General features: G+C 42.2%; 1 pseudogene; it reads right to left on the bottom strand.

Annotated features, from left to right (window-relative positions):
* Positions 1-4,668: 4,668 nt before the first annotated feature.
* On the bottom strand, positions 4,669-5,043 carry LOC103741877 (annotated as a pseudogene).
* Between the last annotated feature and the right edge of the window lie 4,812 nt (positions 5,044-9,855).

Here is a 9,855-nt window from a genome sequence, read left to right as displayed (position 1 = left end):
GAGGACTGTTGCAAGTTCAAGGCCAGACTGGGCTACATAGAAAGTTGTAGGTCAGTCAGAGCCACATAGCAAGACCTTATCTCAAAATGCAACAGAAACCAAAACCAAACAAACAAAAAAGAACAAGCTTCCTTATATCTATTATCAAATGCAATGTGAAGGCAAAAGATTTTTACAAATTATATTCTGTGCTTAATATTCACCTGACTCTGATAACCCTTCTAATATTAATAAGCTTCTTTCACAGTACTTAAATCTATAAAACGTAGGACTGGAGAGATGGCTCAGCAGTTAAGAGCACTGATTGCTGTTGCAGAGGACCTGGGTCAGATTCCCAGCACCCACATGGCAGTTAACAACTATCTGAAACTCCAGTTTCAGGGAATCCGACGCCCTCTTCTGACCTCTGTGAGCATTGCACGACACAGGTGCACTTACATGCATGCAGGCAATACACTCATACACATAAAATAAAAATAATAAAAAATAAAATACAAAAAAAATCTAGAGAAAGTAGTTGGTGAGTGTATTCAAAGAACAAAGAGAGTTAAATACTTAAATTTCTCATATTTTGCAGTAATTCAGTAGGTCATTGAAATTAATGACCTAAGATGAATAGTTAACCCTTTAATCAGATAACTACTCTTCCTTCCCAGAAAGGATGCTCCTACTGTAGATACTTATGGACTGCAGCCATGAAAGTTCTTTAAATGTGCCTGATTTTCTGAGTTACTCAGAAAAGTGTAATTTTTGCTTTTCTTCTTTCTCTTTTCTACATGTGCTTCTGAAAGTGTCAGCTTAACTCTAACAGCATGATTCTCTCTGCTCCTCCCCTCCATTTCCCTCCTGCTAGCCATCATGGAAATTTACAGCTTTCCTGCTCTGGGGGTTTTCTTTTATTATTTCTTTTTCTTTGTTAATTGTACGTATGAGTGCTTTGTCTGCATATATGTAAGTGCACCATGTGCATGCACTGCTTGTGGAAGCCAGAAGAGGACATATTAGACATATTAGAAACACAAACACATCATATGAAAGAGAAATTTAGTTCTTTTTTTTTTTGAGACAGGGTCTCCTTATAGCCCCAGCTGGCCTGGAACTTGTATCTGCCTCTCGAGTGCTGGGATTAAAGGCATATACCACCACATTCAGCGAAAAAGAAGTTGGAAGGAAATGCCTTTTATTTCATACTAATGAACGTGGTTTTTCCTGAGTCCAGATTCAATTTTCTGTTTTCCTATTCTACCTTGGAAGATGAGATGGATAACTTTTTAGTTGTTGTTCGTTGAGTATAACTGTAATTTCTTCTTTTAAAAAGTCACCTAATTTATAGCAATTCTCTCCCCCACCCCCTTCTGTCTCTCTGTTCCTTCTACCTACCTTCCACCCCCTCCTATTTCCTTCATCTCTCTTTTTCTCTGCTCCCATAGGGACTTGTTATATAGCTCAGGCTGGTTTGGAACTATGTAGCCCAGGGTGACCTCACACTTATAAACTTGCAATCCTTTTTGCCTCTGCCACCTGAGTTCTGGGACTATAGGCATGCCTCACTGTGCTCTACCCCAACCCCTATGTATGCTATGTTTCATTGAGTAAATTACACAAAACACAGAGTTACATAGTGATTTTGTTTTTGTTTGTATATTCCTTTGAGATAGAGTCTCAAACTGTAACCTAGGACCTAGGTTGGCCTGGAACTCACTATGTAGCTCTACCTGGCCTGGCCTTGAATTTGTGGCAGTTCTCTGTCTCAGATTCCCAAATGCTGGGATTACAGGTATGAGCCACTACATCCTGTAAACATAATGCTTTTAAAGAGTCAAAGCCTAGTGTTTAACAGGGCCATGGTGCCTCATGCCTGTAATTCTGTCACTTGGAAAGTAGAGGCAAGAGGGGTTCTAGACCAAAGTTCAAGGTAAACCTGGACCACACATTTAAAAAAACAAAAAAGGAAAAGTCTAGTGCTGCCTTTTTCCCCCAGACTAACCTTATGAAATGCACCTCAACACATCTTTGTTATTTTATATTTTATAAAGAATAAAGCCACTATTCCTCTTTCTCTGTGCAAGACCTTACTCAAATAATGTTTGAATTTTTAGCAAATCTTGAAAGCAGTAATTTTGTAAAAAATTATTTTATTATTTTTATTTTATGTGTGTGCATGTATTGCCTACATGTAGGTAAGTGCACCCATGTCTTACAATGCCCTCGGAGGACAGAAGAGGCTGTCAGAGCCCCTGGAATTGGAATTAACAGTTATTAGCTGCCATGTGGGTGCTAGGAGTCGAACCCAGGTCTTCTGCAAGAACAGCCAGTGTTCTTAACCGCTGAGCCATCTCTCCAGGCCCAAAAGCAACAGCTTAAAGTGGGTGATATGCATTTACAATTTCAGCATTTGGGAGGCTGAGGCAGGGAAATTGCAAATTGAAGCTATTTGGGGCTGTATAATAAGTTCCAGACCAGTCTAATATACATATTGAGGATGTCTCTGAAACAAATAAGAGAGGGCAAGCAAGATGGTTCCATGAGTAAAGGTTTTTGCCACCAACCTTGATGATCCAAGTTCGATCCCTGGAACACACACGGTGGAAGGAGAGAACCAGCTCCTGAAAGTTTTCCTCTGATCTCAACACACACACACACACACACACACACACACACACGCACACGCACTCAATAAATATAATAAAAGTACACCAAAAAACCAACTGAGAGTAATAGTTTAGACTTTATGAATTATTATACATTAATACACATCAGGCCTCCTGTAACTGTGGGCTCTAACCCTATGGCTATAAATAGCTACTAGAATGAAAAATACTCAAAAAGAAAATTACACCTGTACTGAACACGTACAGACTTTTCCCTTATGTGATAGAACTAGCCCTCAAATTATACTAGGTGTTAGAAGTAATGTAGAAATGATTTAAAACGTATTGGAAGAGGTACATATGTAACCTATGTACATATTATGCCACTTTATGTAAGAGGTTTAATCATTCATAAATTCTGGTCCTCAAGAGGCGTCCTGAAACCAATCTTCTATGGGAACCAAGAGATGACTATGTTAATGCAACATAAATGACTGTTTTCTGTGTACTTTTCTTGTTTCTGTGACAACGCATCTGACAAAACTAACTAAAGGAAACGTTTATTTGGGGGTTTTATGTAGTTGTTTGATTTTTAAATTTTTATTATTGTGTGTGCATGATATGTGTCTGTGGGGGCATGTGCCATGGCATGCATATGGAGCTCAGAAGACAACTTTGTGGAGTTGGTTATCTCTTTCTACCTTTATGTAGCTGTAGCTTCTAGGGCTCAAAGTCAGGTTGCCAGGTTTGTACAGCAAGTGCCTTTACCAGCTGAGCCACCTCACCCTCCCAGCAAGGGTTAATTTTGACTCACAGTTTGAGGATTCAGTCCATCTTGGCATAGAAAGCATGTTGGCAAGAACATGAGGCAGCTGGTCACATTGTATCCACAATCAGGAAGCTGAGAGAGATTAATGCTGGTGTTCAGCTAGTTATCTCTTTCTGATTCAGTCTGAGCCTGCAACCCATGGAATGGGGCCACCCACATTCAGGAGGAGTCTTCTGTTCTCAATTAAACCTTTCTGAAAACATCCTCACAGGCACTCAGAGGTGTGCTGCCATGGTGATTCTAAATCCAAACAAGTTATCAAAGATTAATCACTACAGGCTGTGGATTTAACAGCTTATATTTCCACACAATTCAATAAATCTGAATATCCTAGAATTGGGTGTTACCTCAGGGTATGCTATTTCTTTTCTTTTCTGTTTTACAGTCTTTTTGAGGTAGGGTCTTCCTGTAGCTCCAGCTGTTCTAGAACTTACATTGTAGACCAGGCTGGCCTTGAGCTCACAGAGATCTGCCTGCCTCTGCCTCCTGAGTGCTGGGATTAAAGGGATGTGCCACCACACCCCACAGATCTTTCACCTTATAAATGATGAGTGACAGCAGCTCCACACAGCTCCACACCAGGATGGCAGTAACTGACAATTACCACCAACCCTCCTCTTCTGACATACAACTTCCATCTATTCAAAGTTATATTCAGTCAAGAACTTTTAAGTCTGTGTTTTCTTGACTGAGCAGGGAGACAGGGCTTGGTGGGCCATTGGTACCCAAGTTCATTATGGAAACGCCAGAGGTCAGGGGAACTAAGCTCATGGTCTGACTTGCATCATCAGTTCCTTCCTTCTGCCTTTCTCTTACCAGCCAGTCTCACAGATGCCTCAAGTAGCTCTCCAGGTGGTCCTCATTCCTGGTGGGTACATAGCAGGGCAGGAAGGGGGCTGTTTCTTAAATACCACTTTCCTTGGTCAGCTTACTTTGCTTTAACGTAGGAAGCAGAACATTCCTCACAAGGAAAAAAAACAACAGCAGCTTCCTTAACTCCAAAGAGCTGATAAAAAGCAAAACGAAATGGGAAAGTGTCGTAAGCGAGTCAGCAGGAGATGAGTACTAAGAGGCCGTGACAAGCTGCACAGAGCTTTTTAGTTACTTGAGTCACAGTGTCCAGCTAAACCTTTCTTGGCCCAACTCACCTGTCTGCACACCCTGGCCACCCACTTCAGCTCTGCCTTTTTGTGCATCCTTGGCCCCAGGTGCAGGGACAGACAAGTCCTTCTGGTAACTTCCATCAGCTCAGTACTTTGCTCCTGGAATAAACTCCTTGGCATCTGGATTTAGGTTACTTTTGCTCAAAATATCTTCAGATTTATGGCTGTCACTGACTGTTAAGTGTGTCTAACTGCTGTTGCAAGTGTCCCACAGCCTGAGGTAGGTCTCAGGCTGGGATGAGCCAGTCCTGGTCCTCTTCACTTAGCATCTTCTGGAAACAGGTCCAAGAAGTCTTACACCTGCAGTTCCTCCTCCACCTGTCTGTTGAAATCCTCTTCATCCTCCATCCATCCGCATGTACTCTGCAAACGGGTTCTCCTTCTCCGCATGTCCATTTCATCCTTGGCCTTCTTTGGATTTCACACTGGATGATGCACTTGGCACACTAGATCCATCCATTATGAGAGATTCTCACGGAGACTGGGTCAGTGTCCCCAGCTGTCTAGCTCACCTTCACCTTTCAGGTGCCTGGTAGAGCCGACGCCGCCTGCCACGAGGTCACCACCGCAAGCCCAGTGCACCGCAGTGTTGGCGCTCCGGTTACCTTCACCACACAGCTATGCTGTTTCTTGATTCCCAGATCTGAGCCTTTTTTCTTCCTGTATCAATGAGCTGGAGACAGGTGGTAGGTTCAGAGCAACAACCCCGCCCGTGAATTTGGAGCCTGGAACTGTCTCACCCAGGATAGCTGGAGCCTGTACTACGCTGAGGCACATTTTGGGTGCTGGGCATAGTCTTGAGTGCTGGGAGCTCTACACTGCTGCATTATGTGCATGCTGGGCAGGTGCTCATTTTCCTTGCCTCGCCCAATGTGTACCGCTATATGGAGCTCAATCCTGGATTTTAACTTTACCTTTATCTATCTTACCAGTCCTGTTCTCACTAGCTCTTGACTACTGAGGTGCGTTAGGAATTAGCAGAGCGATATGGTCCAGCTGACTTTCTCCACTTTTCGAACTGCCTTCCTGCTTACCCTCCTTTGTCTAGCTCTAGGATGTAGACAGTGGTCCAGTAGAATAACTACATGCAATTTGTTGTCCAAGATCAGTTTTGTGGACTGAATTTTATTCCCATAAAATTCATATGTTGAAGCCCTAATCTCCATGACTTCAGAGTATGACTTCATTTGGAGATAAAGCCATTAAAAACTAAGGGCAGTTGGCATGGCTCAGGGGGTAAAGGTACCTACCACCAAGCCAATCACCTGATTTTAAGCCCTGAAACCCACATGGTCGAAGGAGAAAACCAACTCCCGCAAGTTGTCCTCTGACCTCCACACGCACAGTGGCACTTGCATGTACACACACACACACACACACACACACACACACACAATTTAAAAAATATAAAAATATTTTTTAAAAAAGAAAAAATAAGCCAGGTGTGGTGGCACACGTCTGTAGTTCCAGCCCTTGGGAGGCAGAGGCAGGCGGATCTCTGTTAGTTCAAGGTCAGAGTGAGTTCCAGGACAGCTGGGGCTACAGGGAGACCCGCTTCAAAAAGACAAAAAAAGAAAAGAAAAAGAAAAAAATAAGTTAGTATTAGGCCATTCGAAGGTGGTCATAACTCAATATTACTGGTGAACCTATGAGAAGAGGAAGGAATCCTAGGGGTACACAATCTCAGGTCATCTGGGGACATGACAAGAAGATGGTTAGGCCATCTGCAACCCACGGGGAGAAACCAGAATTGCCCATCTGGATCCTGAACTTCTGGTCTCTAGAACTGTGAGGAAATATGCCTCTGTGGTTTAAGCCATCTACTCTGGCATTCTGTGACAGTAGCCCTGGTCAATGAACACTGGGAAATTTCAGAACGACCAAAGGGTTGCTGTCAAACATGATGAGATAACAGGTTAAGTTTCGTTTAGACCAATCAGGTGACTAGTCAAACCAACCAGGGTTGATGCTCAGCTGTAGGACAGGACAGGCAGGAAGCAAGAAAACAGAAGGCATGCCAGACTAGGGGAGCTCTTGAGCCTCTAACTACATGGATACAGCTAAGAAACAGCATTTGTGGGCTGTGTGGCGCATGCCTTTAATCCCAGCACTCAGAAGACACAGGCAGGTGGAGCTCTGTGAAACAGAGGCCAGCCTGGTCTACCTAGCAAGTTTCAGGACATGTATTGTTACAGGAATACCTTGTTAAAAAAGAAAGAGAGAAGGAAAGAAACACGATTTGTGTTTTTGAAAGCCTTCTCTGGTGGCACACGGCAGAGGGATTGTTGTTATAGTGTGGGGTTGAAGCAGGAGCCTATCACAAAGGTCTTAGAAAAAGCCTAGAGCCTGCTTTAATGGGAAGGATTATAATGGGGGTGCAATAGGAGACAGAGATCAAGGAAAGAAAAATACTAGGAACTGATCACAGAGTATAATGAACCCTCATAGGTTCTATGTCATCTGATAGACTTCAGGATGACTGCACATGTAGGCAATAGTGAAAAAGTCGGGAGAACAAATTTCTGTTTGGTCACAATGCAAATGTCATTCACTGAGACTGAAAACAGAGGTGAAGGCCAGGCTTGGAAAGAAACGCACATTTTCTTTCTAAAATAACTAACAGTGGTCCTGGATATGTAATTCTTAAGTTCAGATTGGAGACTATGAAATATAATAAAATTAAAACTGACCTAAAGTAGTATCTTTTTATCTTTGATCTGAGTTTTGCTATGTAGCCCAGGCTGGCCTGTTTCAACCTCCTGAATGCTGGGATTGACACTAGGGCTCTGACACCAGCCTCGCTACTGAAATTAGTATCTTAAAATATTTGTCGAGGGCCTGGAGAGATGGCTCAGTGATTAAGAGCACTGACTGCTCTTGCAGAGGACCTGGGTCCGAATCCCAAAACCCACATTGAAGCTAACAACTGTCCTTAACTCCAGTTCCAGAGGATCCAAGGTCCTCTTCTGACCTCCACTGGCATTGCATAACATGGGTACACTTACATGCATGCAAGCAATACACTCATACACATAAAAAAGAATTACATTTGTTGAAAGTGTAATGTTTCCAACTCTTCTTTGAAAGGAATCAATTAGGGTAGACAGATAACCCCAAATGTGCCTACTATAACTTATAGTTCTCCAAATTGATTTTTAACACTAAGTTTAGATCTTATATTTAATCACTTACATTATTTCTTATTTAGAAACAGAATGTTTTTCACAAGGTGTATAAGCTAACTCACTCTCATAACAGATGCTGTTTGAAAATATCAAGTGTTGGCAGGAGGGGCTGGCCAGTCAACCTTAAAAGCAGTTATTCGCTCATTCTTCGATCAGTCATTAATTACCATTGCCCTCTTTTCATGACTCATCAGTTTTCAGTAACTTTGTGAACTGGAGCCCTTTATTAGTCAGTAAACAGATGTAACAAGCCAGCCTGCTGCCTGGAAGTTACTGGTAGGTCTTAAGAAGATACAGGCTATTGTCCTCAAGTTGCTCAGCCTGCTCTGAAGGAAACAAGGAGATCACGCTCCACAGCAGTGATTTTGGTTCTGGTAGTTAGTACCTTAATTAAGCAGTGGACGAGAAGACACAGCTACCTCTCCCCACCCCAGACTCATCACAAACTCAAATTTTAAATAAGAAACCCATAGATTTTCAGGCTTATTATGAAGACAGTGATAATGTCTAAAGTTGATTAATGACTAATGAAGGAAGAAGAACATGACATGTTATTCAAGATATGGAACTATCAGAAGTATGAAAAACCCAAAAGGTCTCAAGTGATGGCCTTTGGGAAAAGGAACTGGCTGTGGGGAAAGATGGGACAGGGCATTGGTTTTCACCATAAGTCCTTCTATTCTGACATTTAAGTGTATAGGCAGTGTTTGATAAACGGAAGAAAAATAAAAAGGTTAGCTCTTTGTCTTCAGCCCTTTCTTCTCTATGGTTCCACGGTTATGCTTCAGCTCTTAGAATGAGAAACTGAGAGGCTCAACAACTCCCTCATCAACTGTCCACAATTCATTTCATGCTGTGTTTCCTGCTTATTGTGTGACAAGCACAGCAAATATGGTGGTGGGTTCCCAACTAGCTTTCTGGGACATGATCAAGTAGTTGCTTACTTTCAGGCTCGTTTCTCTGTCAGCTCAGTTCACTGAGTGGTAGCTGTCAGATCAGCACTACCAAACAATCATCGGAAGTGCATGAATGATAAGGGAGCTGTGAGCCCAGGGATGGAGCCACTACCACCATGGTGTAGGAGAAACCACGGGACTATAGTCAGAAGCACTGAGTTACTTCACAGAAATACTCATAGTTAACTATTTCCTGTCTCAGTGGATAGATAAGGGGCAGCCCAGTGACTCACTAAAGGATACAAGTTCTGAGCAGCATGTGGTGATGCACGCTTGTCATTTCAGCATGCAGGAAGTAGAAGGGGGAGATGGAGGCCAACCTCGGTTACATAGTGAGCTCCTGCCTCAAACATAAATAACCAGGCAACAGTCTTTAGTGCTAAACCTCCTAGGTCAGAATCTCAGCTCTTCCTATTAACCAGAAGTGGGACCCTAGGTACATTACCCCACTTTGATGAGGTTACAGTGTCCTTACCTCTACGAAGAGGATTGCGGCACCCTTATGGCTTAGGAATTACATAACTTACCTGATGCAGTGAGGAGAGTGCTTGCCAGAATAATGTTCAAGGACTGTAGCACTATTATTAAGGCCCTACATGCTACAAGAGATTTGAAAAAATTACACTGATTGTGAATAATTTTTATTCATGAGTAAGCTGGTTTTCAATTTAGAATTCAGGCTTCTTATCACAAGCTATAAGCTGACTGATCATCTGTGGGTAATAACTACTTATTTGTATAGGAGCACAGTTATAGGTTTAGAAAGTCCCTCACAGCATAGCTGACAGCGACCCTATCTGTGGAAAATTAGATTAGAGACAAGTCATATATTCTAATTTTTCATTAAATATTTGATTTCTTTTTGTATTGAAAATGCATTCATGAATTAGACATAATTGTAAGAGTTACAATTTCTCTATAAAAAGCAATTTCTTTCAGAGATATACGGGAAGCTTTTCTCCATTCAGCTAGCGTCTCCCGTGCATTCACTGAAAACCTAGTTTGGATTAGACATTGAACCAGGTATTTTTAGAATATTAAATGTACATGTGGAATTACCAATATCTTGCAAAGGTATTCCCAGACTCCCTCATTTCTGGCTACTATGACATGAATTTGATAAGGTCTAGG

The sequence above is a fragment of the Nannospalax galili genome, unplaced genomic scaffold (assembly GCF_000622305.1).
Source record: "Nannospalax galili isolate Female #2095 unplaced genomic scaffold, S.galili_v1.0 scaffold2280, whole genome shotgun sequence".
Taxonomy (NCBI): domain Eukaryota; kingdom Metazoa; phylum Chordata; class Mammalia; order Rodentia; family Spalacidae; genus Nannospalax; species Nannospalax galili.
The sequence above is the reverse complement of the archived record's forward strand: the minus strand, read 5'-3'. Positions and strand labels throughout refer to the sequence as shown.